The sequence below is a fragment of the Sciurus vulgaris genome (assembly GCF_902686455.1).
Source record: "Sciurus vulgaris genome assembly, contig: HiC_scaffold_570_arrow_ctg1, whole genome shotgun sequence".
NCBI lineage: Eukaryota > Metazoa > Chordata > Mammalia > Rodentia > Sciuridae > Sciurus > Sciurus vulgaris.
Window position 1 is genome coordinate 2,130,220 of NW_027632454.1, and position 18,405 is coordinate 2,148,624.

Genomic DNA, 18,405 nt, shown 5'->3' on the forward strand with positions numbered 1-18,405 from the left:
AGCTCCATCCCACAGCCTGATGATAAAGATGTAGGGCTGCTGACAGGGCTGCTCCTGGGTTACACCCAGCCCCTCCCCAGTCCTGTCCATAACCCGCGAGAATGTGGTCAGGGCACTATCGGATGCCTGCTGCTCTGGGCAGTCAACAAAAAAATGAGGAAGACCAGGAAGAACTTCAGAGGCAGGCGCTAGCCCAGGAGCAGCAGTAAGGGAGGCCCAGCCTATTCACACCATTCACAGACCTGCCCAGGCAGTTCTAAGCATTGCTCTAAGCCCCTTTGCGACCAACAGAGGCACCGCTATAGGCAGAGCCCCACCCCTCTCCCTGCCCCGCCTGGAGACGCAAACTGGGCGGAGCCACAGGGCCTCTGGCAAGACCCGCTGTGCGTCAGGACGGACGTCTTCTCGAGCTCCTCCCACGCTCTCGGTCCTGAGTGCGCGCTTGCGCAGTCCGGGCCCGGGCCCGGGCCCGGTTGTCACCCCACCCCCTCCATAGCAAACCCCGCCCGCCACCACCCCCGTCCCGCCCAGGACGCGTCACGCACACGCGCCCCTTTTGGCACATGGCCCTGCCTTGGAAATCGCCAAAACAACAGCTCGAGCCCTCGCTGAGCCCCTCGCTGCTCCCGCCCAGCGTCCTCTTTGGAACCGGCGGTTGAGCTGTGGCCACCGAGTACTGGAACTGTGATGGCACAGCAGAGCCGCCGGTAAGAGCTTCACCCGCCGCTCTGCGCCCCGGCCTGGCCTTTCTGACAAGAGGTAGGTGCGTGACCCTGCCACGGGGCTCTGAGCGCACCCCTGGGCGGCCCCAGAACGCTCTGGCCACTTCCCGCCTGCCTGATGGCCCGGAGCCTGAGCGCCGCCCGGCCACGTCCGGAGCCGCTCCTGTGGGAGCCGAACTGAGGCCGCGGTCCGTGGTCAGGGACCCGCGGAGCTCCCCTGGCCCTGGCCATGCCAGTTGTCATACAACTGAGGCAGCCGGGCCTGGACGCCCGTGCCACACACCTGAGCTGGCACTTGGCGGGGTTCAGGGAAGCTGCGAGTTGGCGGGTCCTTCAGGGTAGTCACTTTGGGCTCTGTAGGCCGGGGGATCCCCGGGGGTGGATGGATGTATGGTTTCTTAAACGAGCATCACGCTTGTCTTTTATCCTTTCCCCACCCATTCTCCCCCAGTAAGCATCCTCTTATCTGGGAGATACTGTAAAATTAATTTTCCCAATTAAAAATTTAAAAGCTTATTAGATTCCTACTGTGTACCAGCATTGTAAGGTTTGCAAAAGTAAATAGAACGAGGTCCCGCACACGGGGAAGCGTAAGCTCCAAGATCAAGATGAATGTAGACTTGGAGTCGAGTTTGGAGAACTCAAAGTTTGGCTTTGATTATTATGATTTTAGAGCTGAGTGTGTTTCTAGATAATCTTTCCCAAATCTCCTTTTACAGAGAGGAATTAGGGAGGGCAAATGACTTACTTTAGCTCACCCAGAGTAAAACTGTTATTCCCTAACAGTTTTCCTACTATCAAATGGCTTATTTTCCCACATAATCTGCTCCTTCTGAGAGATATGCCAAATAAACATACCAGAGGAAGTTCCAGACAGAAATGCAATAATATAGAGAAATGCAATAATATAGAGAGCAGTTTGCTGAAATAAAAGCCTCATAATTTCTTTTTTTACAACTAGACTTTGGGATCCTTGAGGATATTCAGCTATGCACTTTTGAATATCCTCTCACTATATTCAACATGAAATAACATTCTTAATGATTATCCTCAGCAGGACAGGTAGGCTTATTGGATTTATTTTTCTTTCTCACTTTTTCCTTCCTCACTTTAAGTTAGGTGAGTAGAGTCCCAGATGTGACTTCAGGAAACTCCAGATAGGCTGGCACTAGAGTGACCTGTGCTGGAAGGGGTTCCTTGATGTGTGTATGAAGCCTGAGCAGGGTGGAAGCCTTAGAGCATCACTGCTCTTTGAGGCTGGAGAGTTCAGGGAGCCCCTTGATCCAGAGTGCTTAGCCCCCCAGTCATTGAAGACAGGCATCTGAAATTGTAGTATACACAGAAGACAGGACTTGATAAAAGCACTCTTTGGAAACAGCTATTTGAGGAGTACTCCACAATTTGAGATACATGGTGTTTTTCCCCCTGCTTTTTTGTGTTTTCCCCAGAGCTGAGTAAGATGTTAACCATTTTTTATTTGGCTCTCAGTTGAAGTTGTTCAAGAGAAAATTATGGGAATAATTGAATCCTAGCATTTTCTTGCTAGGAAGGAGGAGTTTATGGAACCCAGTGCAGGGGCCCAGCCATGCAGATGAGAGCAACTGAGGCTTCCACCCTCAGACCAGCCCGGTGCCCCTTGTTCCGCTTGGGCGTTCTTTGCATTTTTTATTGTCTTAACTACCTCCCCTTGCCCTTGTGGATTTCAGTATCTTTTGATCTATGCATGCATAGAATCATGACTTATTGTGGTTCTTTTTAGCCTTAGAATGTGGGATGATGTGTTGATGCAGACTTATTTTCTTCTGTATAATGGTGGTTGATCACATATGGGTATGTTTTGCAGGTGTGAGAGGATTGCTATTGTACTACAATCATGGTGCAAAACAACAAGTGAGGGTGTATAAACACCCCTTTAAATTAATTATGGCTCTAAGTACTGTACATTTCCATTTACTATTTGGCTTCTTATTTTTAAGTCTTAGAATTTGTTGCTCTATAAACTTACTGTTCATTGTTTCCATTGCTTCACTTACTCTGTTTATATGCTCATGAAATGTATCATTTGCAAGATGTTTGAAAGAATGAGGCGACACCAACTGTCCATCCACCAGAGAAGTTCTGCTTTATTCAGAGAATGTGCACACTTTCATAGAGTGGAGAGAAGTCTCATAGGCCAGGGTATGGGTTAGGGTGGTAGGTGATTGGGCAAGCTTTGTCACTAGGGGATTGAGGCAGGGTGGTGGAGAGTGATTGGGTGTGGGGCTGTGCTGGCAGGAAACTGACACTCTGGAAGAGAAGCAGGATATGTGCCATATTGCTGAGGTGTGGTTTCAAGAGGGGGGGTGGGGCTTTTGCAGCTGCTTGTGGGGGGTTAGGCCTTGTATTCCTCCCTTTTTCCTCTGTATATGGGAATGGGGTCATCATTCTTTTTCTGGCTATTTCCTGCTGAAGTGGGTCATTGTGGGGAAGGTAGAGGAAAGGAGGGGTTTGAGGAGTAGACCACTTATTAGTCCCCATAACAGAAGGCCAAATGCAGCCACTTCACTGGGAGAGAAGTCCATGAAAGTCCCTTGGAACCACAAAATTTGCAGTTGGTCTTCCCATTGGGAGAGGGAATTGCTGGGGGTGACCATCCAGGCATCAGTGACAAGGATTTCCAGGAATAGCTGCCACTGGTGACAGAAGGGGTTGGTCAGCTTAACAGCTCCTGAGATGTTCTCGCGAGGAGTTGGTTGGGTCCTCAGTGGCTAGAAGCCAGTAATTCCCAAGTAAGTGCTGGTTAAAGGTTTGATTAGAGATTATTCCCACCTGGGTTTGGGTGAATTTCACAATACAAGGTAGGAAGAGACAGGCCACTAAGATTACAGCTAAGGGGCCTAGAATGGGCCACATTCAAGTGGGGAGGGTGTTTTGGATATAGGCAGAGAAAGGGTTAGAACTTGTGTGTGTCTGTAGGCTACAAGCTAAGTAACGTAATAGCAACATTTCTCTCTGAGGAAAAGACAGGTACCACCCTTCTCTGCAGTGAGTAAGTCTAATGCTGTGCAATTCTGCAGGGCTACCTTAGCCAAGGAGGTTACCTGCCATTGCAGGGAAGAGTGAGAGTCAGCGGTGGAAGTGAGTGCTCCTTCAAGGTAGACATTAACATCCTTTACTGCCCACAGGGTGTGTCCTAGAGCTCCCTCAGAGAGACCAGCCCCAATAACTGACTTTGTCCATGTGGTGAGTGAAGGAGATGATATAGCTCTGAGCAGGTATAAATGGGTGACCGAGGGGAGTTGGTAGGGGAATGAGAGGTGGTTCAGGGCAGAGGAGAGCTGTTCCTCTTTGTGTTGGATGTTGACAGAAACCAGGGAAAGAGTTCTGTGTACAGGGTTGTGTTCCTGAGAAATGGAGAAGACCCAGGGTTTGGAGGACCAGACGCAGTAGAAAGCAGACTTCCGAGGGGAAGCCCACTTGGGATTATAGGGATCATAGATGTGAAAAAAGAGGTTACTGGTTTGCCTGTCCATGTAGGTTTCACGCACTTTAAATCTCCAGACAAAGGATGGTTTTTGAGAACCCTCTGGGTAGAGAGGGAGTAGAAGTAGAAGGAAGCTTAAGAGGGGAGTCATTCTTCCTGAATGGGGGACAGGGTTGGGAAGCGGGAGAGACAGAGCTTAAGAGGGTTGGAGGGGTGAGGGGTGCACTGAAAAGAGTGGTGTACTGGTTCATCCTGTAGCTAGTCAAGGTCTGTGGCTGCTGAGGATGGGTTCCTGGTATAAGGCTTCAATCTAGAAAGATGAACCCATGGTGTTACATGGTTATTGGATGTGTAAAGCTTAGTGACTGTTGGGGTGCATAGGATGATGGGATATTGTCCCTCCCATTTAGGAGTTAGGGGGGCTTTGAGTTGAGGGGGTTGAGAAAGACCAATTGGCCTGGGTGTAGTATAAGATCATTTTTTGTGGCTGATGGGTCTGGGAGTAGCCAATCTTGATGTTTCCATAGTTCAGCCCAAAGGTGGGAGAGTAGGGGTAGGGCTATAATGGATGGTATGGGCCCTGGAATGGCTGTGATTCCAGATGGTAGGAGAGGCCTTCCAAACATGACCTCAAATGGGAATAGGTTGGTGGGAAGCTTTAGGAGTACTCTAAGTTGAAGCAGGGCAAGGGGTAGAAGATGAACCCAGTCAAGGTGCAGCTCTATAGAAAGTTTGGTTAAAATATCTTTTAATGTTCTGTTGTTTCTTTCCACTTTCCCTGATGCTTTTGGTTGGTAGGGACAGTGGTATTGCCAAGGGAGTGGAAGGAATTTAGATACTCCCTAGATTATTTGGGCTGTGGACTCTGGTCCATTATCAGATTGGATGGAAGTAGGCATTCAAAATCTGGGAATGATCTGTGTTAGGAGAGAGTGTGCCATGATGGAGGCTTTTTTATTGGTTGTTGGGTATGCTTCCACCCATCCTGGGAAGGTGTCCACAAATACTAGGAGGTATTTGTGATGTCAGAGAGGGAGCATATTGGTAAAATTGACCTGCCAGTCAGCCGCAGGGGTGTGGCACCTGCATGGTGTGAGGGATAAGGTTTAGGTTTGAGGGGAGTGTTGGAGTTGATGCTCTGGCAAATGGCGCAAGAGAGGGAAATATTGTGGAATAGGGTTTTATCTGCTGGGGTAAGTGAGAAGAAGGTTTGAAAAAAATGGGACAGTGATGGGGGTGGAGTGAAAGAGATCATGGAGAAGAAGGAAGAGGGAGAGTTTATCCATGGGAAGTTGTAACTGAGAGTCTTCCTGAAGGGTGACCTCAGGGGTAGTTGAAGTTGGGGTTTCTGATTGCTGGGGTAAGGCCGGGAGGAGGGTATCGGTGGTCCCTGACACAGTTGCGGCCCGTGCCATGTTATCTGCTTTATAGTTACCCTGAGTTATGGAGGAGTTGTCTTTTTGATGGGCTTTGCAGTGATTGACCCCTAATGAATGGGGCAGTTGAGATGCTTCTAGGAGTTTGGTGATTAGTGTTGAATTTGTGATTTTATTCCCTTTGGTGTTAATTAAGCCTCTTTCTTTCCATATGGCTGCATGGGCAGAAGAATGTGAAAGACATACTTAGAGTCCATGTACAGGTTGAGGTTCTTCCCTTCGGTGAGGGTGCAAGCTCGGGTGGCAGCAATGAGCTCTGCCTGCTGATTAGTAGTAGCTGCTGGTAATGATTGGGCCTCTATGACTGAATCAAGGGAGATTACCGCATAATGGGCGTGGTCTTCCCTGAATGAAGACCCATCTGTAAATCATGTGAAGTAAGCGTGTGGGAGGGGGCCCTCGAAAATGGAAGAGTGACAGGGTATAAAGTTCTGGAGGGTCTCCAACCAATTATGGAGAGGTGTGTTGGGATGGTATGGTATTGGGAGTAGAGTGGCAGGGTTTAGGGGTAGGTATGGGAGAAAGGAGATGGTGGGATTCTCCAGGAAGGAAGACAGGAGGTCTAGGAGTCCGGATGGTGGAAGGGACTGGACAGCTTTATAGGAGAGCAGATCCTTGAGATGATGGGGTGAAAGGATGGTGAGAGGTGACCCAAATGTTAATTTCTAGGCTTCCTTTTGTAATAGGTGCCCAGCTGCTAGGGCTCATAGGCAGGGGGCCCATCCTCATACAGTGGCATTTAATTGTTTGGAAAGGTAGGCCACAGGGGCGAAGGAAGGGCCATAGATCTGTCCTAGGACCCCCAAGGCTTGACCACTATTTTCGTGGACATAGAGGGAAAAAGGTCTGGTAAGGTCTGGGAGATGAAGTGTGGAGGATTCACCTAGAGCTTGTCTAATTTTGAGGAAGGGGAGTCGAGGTGTGTAGGATAGAGGTTCTTCAGTGTCCCCTTTTTCTAAGTCATAGAGGGGTCGAGCCAAGGGGGAGAAGTTTGGAATCCAGGCCCTGAAATACCCGACCAGTCCCAGGAATGAGAGGATCTCGGCTTTGGTTTTGGGGATGGGGAGGGTGGTGAGGAGCTGTTACTGTCAAGAGTAATTTCCTTTCTCTGTGGGGAGAGCTGGAAACCTAGGTAAGTCATGGTTTAGAGGGAGATTTGGACCTTGGAAGGGGAAAGGCGGTAACCCCTCTCTGCTAAAAAGTTGAGAAGTGAAGCAGTGTTGATTTGGGATTGTTCCCAGGATGGACTTCAGAGTAGGAGGTCATCCACATACTGCAGGAGGACAGATTGTGGATGGGATGCATGGAAGATTTTGAGATTCTGGGCCAAAACCTGTCCTAAGAGGTGGGGACTATCCCGAAACCCTTGAGGAAGGACTGTCCATGTCATCTGTTTGGAATGCCATGCGTGTGGGTCCATCCAAGTGAAAGCAAAGATATCTTGGGAGGAAGGGTCAAGGGGAATGGTAAAGAAGGCATCCTTTAAATCCAAGACCGAGAAGTGTGTGGATGATGAGGGGACTTGGGATAGTAGGGGTGTTGAAGGGTGAATGCGTGTGACGGATGTACTGTTTTCTGTGGAGATCCTCAATGATGGGTTGAAGTCCAAGGAGTGTGGTGGTGCTTAGGGGATATTGGGCCTGATGTATATATTAGGTGGGGTCATGTAGTTTAATAGTAATAGGTGGACACTGGGCATTGGAGGGGCTACTAGTGTCCCATACTGCAGTATTTATGGGGTAGGTCAAAGTGAGGAGGGAATTTTCTGGGATGGGATCCCTGGTTTCAGAAAGGAGGACTAAAAGGAAGGGGGTCATGGGGCAGGATGAAAATGGTATGGTGATAGACACCTTTAATAGGGAGAGGATATCCCTTCCCATGAGAGGGACAGGGCATTGAGGCATAACTAAGAAAGAGTGGAAGAAAGAAAAATTACTGCCTTGAATAAAGCAAGTTAGGAGGGGAGTTTTGTGGGGGAAAATTTGTTTTCCTCCTACCCCGACTATAGGAGAGGTACTAAGTGTGGTGGGGCCCCAGAACTCCCTCAAGACTGAGAAGGTGGCTCCAGTGTCCAGGAGAAAGGAGGTGGGGCAGCCATCCACCATAATAATGACCCTGGGTTCTCTTCTTGTTATGGACATGGTCGAGGAGGACCTAAGGTCTTGTCAATCCTCATCGGCCAACCCTACCATGGATGGTTGCTGTGTTCTGGATGCTTGGGGGCCACTTGACCATCCGCCCCTTGGAACAAAAGGGCAATTGGAACACCAATGCCCCCTCTTTTGGCATTTTGGGTAAGGTGTGGTGGGTTGCCTGGGAGAGGGAGAGGCTTTTGACCAATGTCCTTCTTTGCCACACTTAAAGCATGCCCCAGGTGGAGGCTTGGGGTTGGATGTGGCAGGAGAATGCCCAGGGGTATGTTTTAAGATCTGAGCCAGCATTTGGAAATTGGGTTGATCAGCTCTTTGCTTGCGGCACTCCTTTTCCTCTTCCTGGTTATGAAAAACATTGAAGGCCACTGATAAGATTTTGGTCTGAGGGGTAGCTGGGCCCTGTTCCAATTTTTTAAATTTGGCTTTAATGTCGGGGTAGCATTGGGCCAAAAAATACATCATAAGGACATGTTGGCCGTCATCTGAGTTGGAGTCTAGGTTGGTGTATTTTTGGAGGGCCTGAGTAAGACTGTTTAGGAATTCAGATGGGGTTTTGTCCTTCTTCTGGATAATTTCCTGAATCTTTTGAGAATTGATAACCTTACAGGCAACCTTATTAAGACCCATAACCAGGCAAGAGGCAAAATGGTCCCTGGCTTGGATTCCTTGGGCAGTGTTATAATCCCAATGTGGGTCTTATTCGGGGACTGCATGTGGGCTGGGTGGGTGTTTGGGGTGTGGTGTGTGTCATTGGCATGGGTTTGAGCAGCATCCCAGACTCAGCGATGTTCTTCAGGTAGGAGGCTATTGGGCAGGAGCATGAAGATGTCATGGTGTGTTAGACTATAAGCCTGAAGGACCCATTGAAACTCCCTGATGTAAGTGGTGGGGTCAGTACTGAAGGAACCCAGTTTCTTCTCTAATTGTGTCAGGTCTGCCAGGGAAAATGGCACATGGACCCAGACCACACCTAGGTGCTAGCCACTTCACAGAGAGGGGCAATAGTGAGGGGGGTATGGAGAGGCCCACAGGAGTGTGTGAAGAGAGGGCTAAAAGGGTCAGTGGTGGGAGGAAGTGGGGGCAGACAGGAAGTTGGGGAAGATACTGGGGTACCAGAGGGAGCAGCAGGAGGAAGTGTGGGAGCAGAAGGTGGAGGCCTATAAGGAGGGGGTTCATCAACAGGGTCAAAGTCTGTCTCTGAGGCCTGGGGGGCGGTGAGGGAGGTTTGCAGGCTAAAAGGACCTGAGATGGAGTGCAGGAGGAGCAGAGTTAGGGATGTTGGGCTAGAAGGTGGAAAGCTAGGATGTAGGGAATCTCTTTCCATTTTTCCTGGCACTGGCAATAATAGGAGAGGTCTCAAAGAATGTTGGGATTTAGTGTACCATTGGGGGTACCATACACTCTGATTGTCTAAGGGATAGTGAGGCCAATCCTGGGTGCAAAATTTGATGAGAAGTTCTGGCTTGAGGGACAGGGTACTAAGGTTTTTTAGAAGATATTGAATGGGGGAGTCCCCCAAGGGGGAGGAAGAAGACGTTCCCATTGCTGAAAAGGAGAGGAGAGACAGGGAGGGGAGAGAAAGGGGAAAGAGAGAGAGAAGGAAAAAGAAAGGTGAATCCTTCGGCTGGTAGGGAGAGAAGAGATCCTAAAGGGCATCCCCGATAGGTTTCATCAATCCCGGAGTGGTTCAAAAACGAACCGGGAGAAAAGGAGGGTGTGGATCCTCACCCAGGCCCTCATTCTTCAGAAGGCAAAAGCCTGGAGCCTGAAGGAACCTGGTACAAGTGTTTGTGAAGACCCCGCAGTCTGGAGGAGAGCAGCAAAGAGGAACGGTGGAGAGAAGGGGTGGCGCAAGGGAAGGTAAATTTCCGAGAGTCTTTAAAAGTGAAACTGGGCGACAGGAGTATAAGTCCTGATTGAGTCATGTGTTAAGATTGGCAGTGTCTAAGTTAAATGTCAATTTTGGGATGTTTTGGCTTAGGAGGAGCCCTGGAGTCCGCTGTGACCCTGAAGGCCTAGGCGGGGTGTGACCTCCCTTCTTGTTGGTCATTGGAATGTTGCCGGATGATCACGGTCAAGAGTCCCATGATCGCCCAAATGACAGTGGCTCCTCCTCCCAGCTGGGGACTTACCAAAAGGATGAGCCAGTGGTGAGTGAAGAAAGCCAGTGCCAGGAAAGATGGATGAGGGAGGAGTGTTAGCAGTGTCACAAAGAAGAGAAATGGAGCCAGAGAGACACCCATCTCTCCCATGTTTTGGCACCACCGAAAGAATGAGGGACACCAACTGTCCGTCCACCGGAGAAGTTCCACTTTATTTAGAGAATGTGCACACTTTTATAGAGTGGAGAGAAGTCTCATAGGCTAGGGTATGGGACAGGGCAGTAGGTGATTGGCAAGCTTTGTCACTAGGGGATTGAGGCAGGGCGGTGGAGAGTGATTGGGTGTGGGGCTGCACTGGCGAGAAACTGACACTCTGGAAGAGAAGCAGGATATGAGCCATATTGCCGAGGTGTGGTTCCAAGAGATGGGGGTAGGGCTTTTGCAGCTGCTTGTGGGGGGTTAGGCCTTATAATGTTTTTAAAATAAGCCTCTGAAAATCTGCACCTTTGTGTTTTAAAAACATACTCCAGGATCATACATGAATTCACATTATTTCTCCCTTTAAAAACAGAGAAGTGGGATTCTGACTAAACACTTCCTATGAATTTTGTTCTTTTTTTTTTTTTTTTCTTTTTGGTTAAAGTGGCACGGGGATGTGGTGCATGGGTTCCAGTATGTGGAGGCCTGCTGTGGTTGTGAGTGACTGCTGGTAGTCTCAGGAGAAGCACTGGAGGGTGGAGACCATGGATATTGTTAGGCAACCTCTGCACAAGTTTCTCACCTAACACAAATCTGAGTCGAATCTCACACATGACATAACTGAAGTCTCATTTTCTTCTTTTTTGTTACTTGCCTAAAAGTTTGGCAAAAAATAAACATTTTACTGAACAAAAAAATGGTTCTAGTCACTTGTAGGTTACTATATGATATTCCTTACCTTCTATTCTGTTATTATTAGGGTATGATATATATTCAGGAACATATGATAACTACAGGAAAAGGCTCTCACTATCACACACCCTGAGGAAATGTGACACTGAACACATCAGTTTCCTGACCCCAGGGTCAGGAAGCAGAACATAGCAGAACATTGGTTCCTTTGGGTCCGTGCTCCCCACCCTCTCAAAGTGTGCCACTAACCTGATTTTAATGCTGCAGGTGACTATCACATTTGAGTTCTTCATATAAATAGAAACTTGGGTGTTTTCGATCTGGCTGCTTCTGCATTATGTTGTGAGCTTTGTATAGATCAGTACAATCTTGAAAAACAAAATAATGGACTGGGGTTTTGCTCCAGTGACATAGCCCATGCCTGTTATTCACAAGGCCCTGAGTTCCATTGCCAGTTAGCACCCCACACCCTAAAGTCAAAAGAAAAACTCCAGTCCTTCTAATGGATCAAGGGGAAGTGTCGTGAGTGTTTTATTGAGGTGCAACTTACATATAGTGGATTGGATATGTGTTAACCACATAGTTTGATCAGCTTTAAGAAGAGTCACCCACACCTCTGTCAAGACAGAACCCCAGAAAGTTCTCTTGTGCTTTTCTCTGGCAGTGTGAGACTTTTGTTTGTGTGTATGGGTGTTTCTTAAAAGAAGTCCTGTGTTTCCCTTAAATGTATCTAAGTGGTGCTGCCCTAACTAGTGAATGAGGGACATGTCTGAATGCCCTCTGCTGTCCACATCTGTCTGCTGGTGAGGGTTTGTGTGGACAGAGGCTGCTCCAGCCCTCGTGAAAGGGAGTTCTGTTAGCAGCCACACACGTGGTGCCTTAGGAGTCACACAGACATTGAGTATTTCCAGCTGGGACAGGCTGGAGCCTCGTGGTGGAGGGGACTCTTGGCAGCTCTTGGGGCAGCAGTTGTCCCTGAAACTTCACCCCATGGGACCCCACCTCACTCCATATGCCAGAATTTTTCTGTCCCATAACCAACTGGCTGTGTTGCTCACTCTTTCCCCTCCCCTGTGGCTTCAGATCATGTGCTTTCTCAGCTGGCCCAAACCCCTATGGCCCCAGTTCTACTTTGTGACATTTCTTGTTGTGTTCTTTTAGTTTCTAAGTGAACAGTTCTTGTCACATTTCCTACCTTACATTCTTGAAAGAAACTTGATCTGGTCCACTTCTCCCCCCAGATCTGAACTACAAGCTGTGGGCCAACCTGCCTGTTGTCAGCCTTAGGTGGGATGCCTGACCCTGGGTAAGCCTGGGCTGGTGGGGTAGGGGTGAGAGGTGTGGGGATAGTAGGGACGGAAGGGCAGCCAGGAATGAAGCTGCATGTCTGCCCTCCAAGGAGGGGACTAGGGCAGGGTGGGTTGTTTTCCAGAACCAGAAGAGTGATTTAAAAACCTTTCTGCCAATCTCTTCTTCAAACACTAGTTTTAATAAATAGGTATTTTGATTGTCTAATTTTCAAACTTGTTTATTTCCCTTACTTTACTATTTTCAGAATTGTGAAGTTTGCTTTGGAAACTGCATGCATGGATTTACAGAATTCAAAATTCAAATTTGATTTGCCCCCAGTCTTTAAAAATTAAGCCATTTGTAAATTGCTTTTGTTTTAGGCAGTTGTTAAATTTCATCTTGCATCAAAAAATATATTGCTTTTCTCCTTCCAAAACCAGACTCTTTGCCAAGCCATTAGGATTTTTGTCTGGTGCAGCTGCAACTATTCTGACTGTGATTGTCCATCCTCAGCATTCACTCAGTTACCTCTTTTCTTATGGAGGAAGACTGAGGAGAAGCAGTCATGTGATAAGAGTGTTCATGGGGTGAGAAAGGAGGGCTGCAATACAGGTGGGAACAGAGTTATAGCTCTCACTGAAATATTAGTGAGAGCCTCAGAAAGAATGCTTCAAATATCACTGCACAGCAGGGTCTGAGGAGGGACAAGTGGGGGTGGCATTTGGTAATAGGTGATTTTATTAGGGTCCTAATAAATTAGGAGTCCTAGTTTCTATGTGACCCTTTGGAGAAGGATTGGGAGAAATGGACCTGCCCAACATAAATGCTCTTGGCTTACTTTAACCAAGAGTTTAGTTGTAGTTTAGGATTTAATGATAGAAAACTGCAGGTGGAAATTTCTACTTCAGTAGGTAACCAGGGCTCAGACATGTCCATTGCATTTCTGTTGATTTTATGAAAATTTTATCATTTGTTTTGGGGTCAGTAGCATTAAAAAGTCATGTTAAAGGTCTTGTTAACTTTTTGGCTTTCAATACTGGGGATTGGACCTGTGTGTGCCAGTCAATCGCTGTGCCACGTCTGCCCCAGCCCTCCATTTACTCACTTTTGTTAAGGAATGAATTGGAGGTTTCTAGTAGGCATTTGCAGCATTTTGAGGTACTTTTGTTAGATGTTAGCCCAGAAATGGAACACGAGCAGTGGCCAGTCGGACATAGCACCTGCCCCCTCTGTTCTCAGGAAGGAACCCAAGACCTTGAAGAACAGTTTGGAGTTGTGGCAGAGATCCAATTCTTGAATTAGTGTTCTTTTTATCACACTGCTTTTCCCAGTGTCAATCTCAAAACATTTCATGAAAGGTCTCATCCATGAAGATGGCTTCAAATCTAGTGCCACCCAAACACATTTCCCAGTGCTACTCACCTGGCATGGTGAGGAGAAATGAGTCAGTGCAGACACCACAACTGATTGTGCCTGTAAGGATGGGAAGGCTCTGTGGGCACAGGATATGCCCCACAGATTAGGAGCTTGGAAGGGGAAGCAGCATTCTGAGGTGCTTGGGTTAGAGTGTTTCATTTTAAAATTCTATGATAGAAAACATAGACATTGTCACATGAAACCCCTCCCCTAGGCCAGTGGCTCCCTGGCTGAGTTGTGTGGGAGGAGGGCAGGACTGAAGGTCCACAGGGGAGTCCAGGGCTTGGCTTCCAGGATCTGTTTTCCACTGAGGATGTTAGGGCATGGGATAGAAGAGGCTCCACTGACTCCTGTCCATGTCTTCACTCGGTCCCCTTTCTGGTTTCCCTTGGGCAGACTCAACCACCTGGCTCCTCAGCTCCTCCCTTTTTCTCTCTCCCTCATCCATCTCAGTTTTCTCTTTTGGCAGTGCTGCTGTTCTCCCAAAACCCTTTTCTCATCTCTTTCCCTTCACAGGCACATTGTGTCAGTTGTGCCTTCAGGTCTCACAGGGCTATTCCTTTTTTTCCCAGTCACCAGCATCTGAGTTCAGCCTGGGATGGCCTCTGGGTGGGCGACAGACATTACTTGTTGATTTTCCTCCTCCCATCTTTAGCCCTTCCAGTACTGCTGTGCTGCTGCTCACACCTTCTGTCCTGGCAGTCTTCAGCTGTGGGATCCCGCTGACTGTCACCTGCTCCTAAACCCCTTGGCTTTGTCATCAAGTCCTTTCCTGCCTTTGTCCAGCCCTACCTGTTTTGCCTTATTTCACAAATTGTGCATGCTTCCCAATTTGAACCTTGACTTTTATTTTTTACTGTCCTGGTCTGCCTGACAGCAGTGGCTTTCCAACCCCCACCCCTTTTCTTTGCCTCAGATGCTTGCCTTTCCCATGGTCTCTTTAGATCTCCTTCATCTTGTCTTGCCCTGTGCCTGATGCTTCTCAAAGGTGCCTCATGTTTCTCCTCCTCCTCCCTCTGTGACATCCCCCCTTCACTGGGGGTGGAACCCAGGGCCTCTCCTACAGGGCAAGCATTCAACCACTGGGCTCCACCCCCATCCTTGCTGCATTGTTAGTGTTACTATCAGTAAGTGTTTTTCTTTTCAAAGGTCCTGAGTGTCACTCTTCAGCTATTTTGCATGTTCCTCCAGGGCAGAACCTTGGTCCTTAGAGTGATGTGTGTGTTCAGTGGATTTCTCTTTGTTCTCATGAACTTTGAATGTGAGGAATGTGTAAGTGACTTTGGTAGAAACATCTAAAATGTAACTTCAGTCCTGTTTTCAAACAAGAGATTTGTGTCTCTCCATGGAAGAAAAATAACTTGCTATGATCCTTCAATTACTCAGTGACTCTCCAAAGAGCTTCAAGGGCCCTTAGTGGTGAAGTTGGCTAAAATTTTTAATGGCTCCATAAATTATGCAAAATTTTGCTGGCAAAGAGTGTATAACAATTTAAGTGGTTTACTTTTCCAGGTTGATTAACCAAACACCTGTTTGCTTGTGTGAAACTGTTGATTGAATTGTCCACTAACCAAAATTTCCTTTTGCTTTCCTTATCCTATTTCATTTTGTATGTGTCTCTGACTCTTTAGCCTCTTTCAAGTATGTCACTTCCCTTCCCAGCAAGTCTAGAGGATGAAAGAGTAAAGGGATTTTCTGGAGACCAGGTGCAATTCTAGACACAGCACCAGCTAGTTCTATGCCCTGGTAACTGGGCTGGGGACTAGCCATGCTTTGAGGAGCTGTGAGGAGCTGACAGGGCCTGGTGATGGCTCTGTCCTCCCTGTCCCCTTACTAGTACTCACCCCCTTCCATCTCCAAACCCCAGGGAATTTACTTATTTAGAGGTAAGTAAATAACTCTGTTTGGGTATGTGTCTCTTTTAGATCAAATGGGCATTTCAGCTTGATTTTATCTATAAAAGAGCCCCACAGACAGGAGAGGTGGCAGCCTCCATGGCCTTGTTCACCTTACTGTGGCCTTAGGAGCACCCACTACAGTCCATCTGCTGGGGGGAGTGGGTTGCTGAGGCCTGAGAGCTGCCAGGCCTCTGGCTCTGCTGCAAGGTGGTCACTGAATTCAGTTCCTCATTTTTCCTACAAGGAAAGCAAGTAACCTATTACATCACTGATGCCTTCTGACTCTGCAGTTTTCATGTTGTCAGTGATTAGAATATAGTCTGTTTTTTATTTTATTGTTGTTTGTTTTAATTACCATTTATTTGCATTGTGTTGGGAACCCTGTAGATTATCTTCTTAATAGCTCTTGGCCCTACCCTTTAAAGATTTTGTACTGCAAAGACATAGGTGCATATAAAAATGGAAAATCAAATACAGGAAATTGTACTAGAAGTTCAAGTAACCACCAAAGATGGAAACAACCTCACACATAAATACAGTAAATTGGTAATAGTATTCATCTATCCTACTACTTCTAGTCACATCCTATCCAGTCTAGTCTGGGTAAAAGTTTTGTCTTCCCATACTCCCATTCCTCTGCCTTTTCTCTTGAAAGTGGCTGAAACACTTTCGATAAGTTTGACCAGTTTTTTTTTTTAATTCTAGATGCCACTCAAATTTTAATGTTCATTTATCTTTTATCTTTTCTTATTGTTCTTTTTGACCTCTAAGAAGTTGCAATTCTGCAAAGAGAGTCTTTTATCAAGTGACCAACAGAATTGATACCACAAAAATCACAAACATAAAGCTAAATAACAGGAGGCTTACCCTGAAGTAAAAATAAATGAATCAGTAACTCTTTGCTTGTGACATGCTACTTTCTTATCAAAAGTAACACTTTGATCTCACAGTACTACAATTTCAAGACAAAACAATTAGTAAATTACTATATTAGTGAATAAATGAATATTGTGTTAGGTATGTATCTTCTGCCAAACTGGGAAAGCCACATTGAGCAGCATAGACATGTGACCCTTATTCTAGTGCAGCTCAAAATCCATCAGTCAAAAACAATCTTTAACACAGAAATACACAGATAGCTAATCACAAGTCTAAAAATGCTATAAAGGATATATATATATACTGTATGTTGAGGGAATTCTAAGAGACCAGGAAGGCTTCCATAGGGAAATGACTAAAGCTAAGTCATTCAATTATCTATAATAATGATGGAGGACAAAGATATAGATCATCTAAAAATGGTATCCAGTCTCAAAATCATTTCCCATGTTTCGGCGGCAGTCTTAGTACATTAATACCTTCAGTGTCAACAAGTTCCCTTCATCATGTACCTTTTCTTTTTTGTTCTACCCAGACATAATATAATGAGAAAATAAGAAATCTTTGATATGTTTTGGTATCCTATGAAAGTTTGGTATCCTACAAAACACTCTGATGAGAGTGTTGTTTAATATTATAAGTCCTGGGCTAAGATAAAGGGACAGCCAGGAAGATTGTTACAAAATTGCTACAGTGTCATCAAGATGCATCTTGCATTTGATAATTTCAGAGGATATGAGGCTTAAAAGAAATAAACTTGGAGTAGAACCATAGTGCAGACATTTTTGATGTAATGCTTTCCATCTTATTTTTTCATCCTTAGCATTTTTATACCCTCAAAATCATATATTTAATATTTTAATGCATTATAATCTGGGCTCTCATTGATTTTCTGCCTCTGCCATTTTTTGTAAGCCTCACTTAGAGAATAAGAAAACTTAAGAGCCAGGTAGAAGTGTTGAACTTGAAAAGGTAACAGTTGTTTACTTTAGACAGTAGTAGTGGTTTCAGCAGTAGTTCACAGTTTAACAGAAAATATCAGAAAACATCACCAGTATACACTTTCACCTAAATTTCTTGGCTTTATTTTCAGACCCTTTCTGTTTTTAACTCACTCTACTGTACTAATCCCTTTGTCATGCCTCAGGTATGCACCATAACCAGATACAATTTGTCCTTCCCATTCTTCAATTAATATCTTGTTTTCATTACATGGGTTCATATTGGAACTCCCTAAGTAGAGCGAACTACTATACAGTAACTACTAGGGTAGAAGTAGTGAGAGAAGAGATAAAAATTAATACACATTGAATAAAAGTAATGTGAGATGAACCGATGTTCTAAAACACATACAATCAGGCCTCTCTGTTCACAGTAGCCTAAGCAGTTAGAAAGTAGCCTTATAGAAATCAGACTTTTCTCTTTTTATAATTAAATTTATATTCATGTCCCACTCTAGATCTTCCTGGGAATAAAATGAAGTGTACTGTGTAAACTTTTTAAAAAGACTTAAACAAATAAGACTTTGATTTAGAACTATTACATCTCCTTCTTTATGTTTCTGTGAGTTGTTGCCATCAATTGACCATCACCATAGGGAAACAGAGGGAAGTATAGGGGAGTGCTTTTGTTTGTTTGTGTTCAGCTCTTTTTGTTGTTGTTATTTTATTAGTTATTTTAGGAGAGTGTTTAGGCTGGCATGGGCATAAAACTCTCCCTCAAGTGGTCTGGTCACAAAGGAGTGTGAGATATTTAGGACAGTTATTTAGTTAGTGTGATATACCTCCTAGAAAACAATATTCTCCTCATTTAATAAATGGGTGTTGTACAGTTACCTGAGCAAGGGTACATTTCCTTTCCTGCTGATGATATATGCCTTCTCATATCAGCCAAATTTTCACAGCAAATGAGATCATCTGGAGTACAATGTTGCCTTAAAGATCTAGACTCAAATCCAGCCAGACACACATCAACACTGAACAACAAAGATCCTTGGCATTTGTTTATTCATTCCTTTAGTGCCTTTAGAGGGAACATAGTAGAGACTCAGGATTCAAGTGAGGTCTTCTACCTTAAATGTTCTTCTTTTTAATTGTCAATGCATCTTTATTTTATTGATTTATATGTGGTGCTGAGCATTAAACCCAGTACCTCA

The 18,405-nt window shown here is 45.8% G+C and overlaps 1 long non-coding RNA gene across 2 annotated transcripts in view; it reads left to right on the forward strand.

Annotated features, from left to right (window-relative positions):
• The first annotated feature begins 664 nt into the window (after positions 1-664).
• Positions 665-18,405, forward strand: part of LOC306652758 — a 39,702-nt gene continuing 21,961 nt past the window's right edge. The window contains exons 1-3 of one of the 2 annotated variants that reach the window (XR_013761528.1): positions 665-763; positions 1,684-1,784; positions 2,566-2,614. This is a non-coding gene — a long non-coding RNA (uncharacterized lncRNA). Of the gene's footprint in view, positions 764-1,683; positions 1,785-2,565; positions 2,615-18,405 lie in introns of those variants that run through there. The other variant, XR_013761527.1, reaches the window with a different exon arrangement.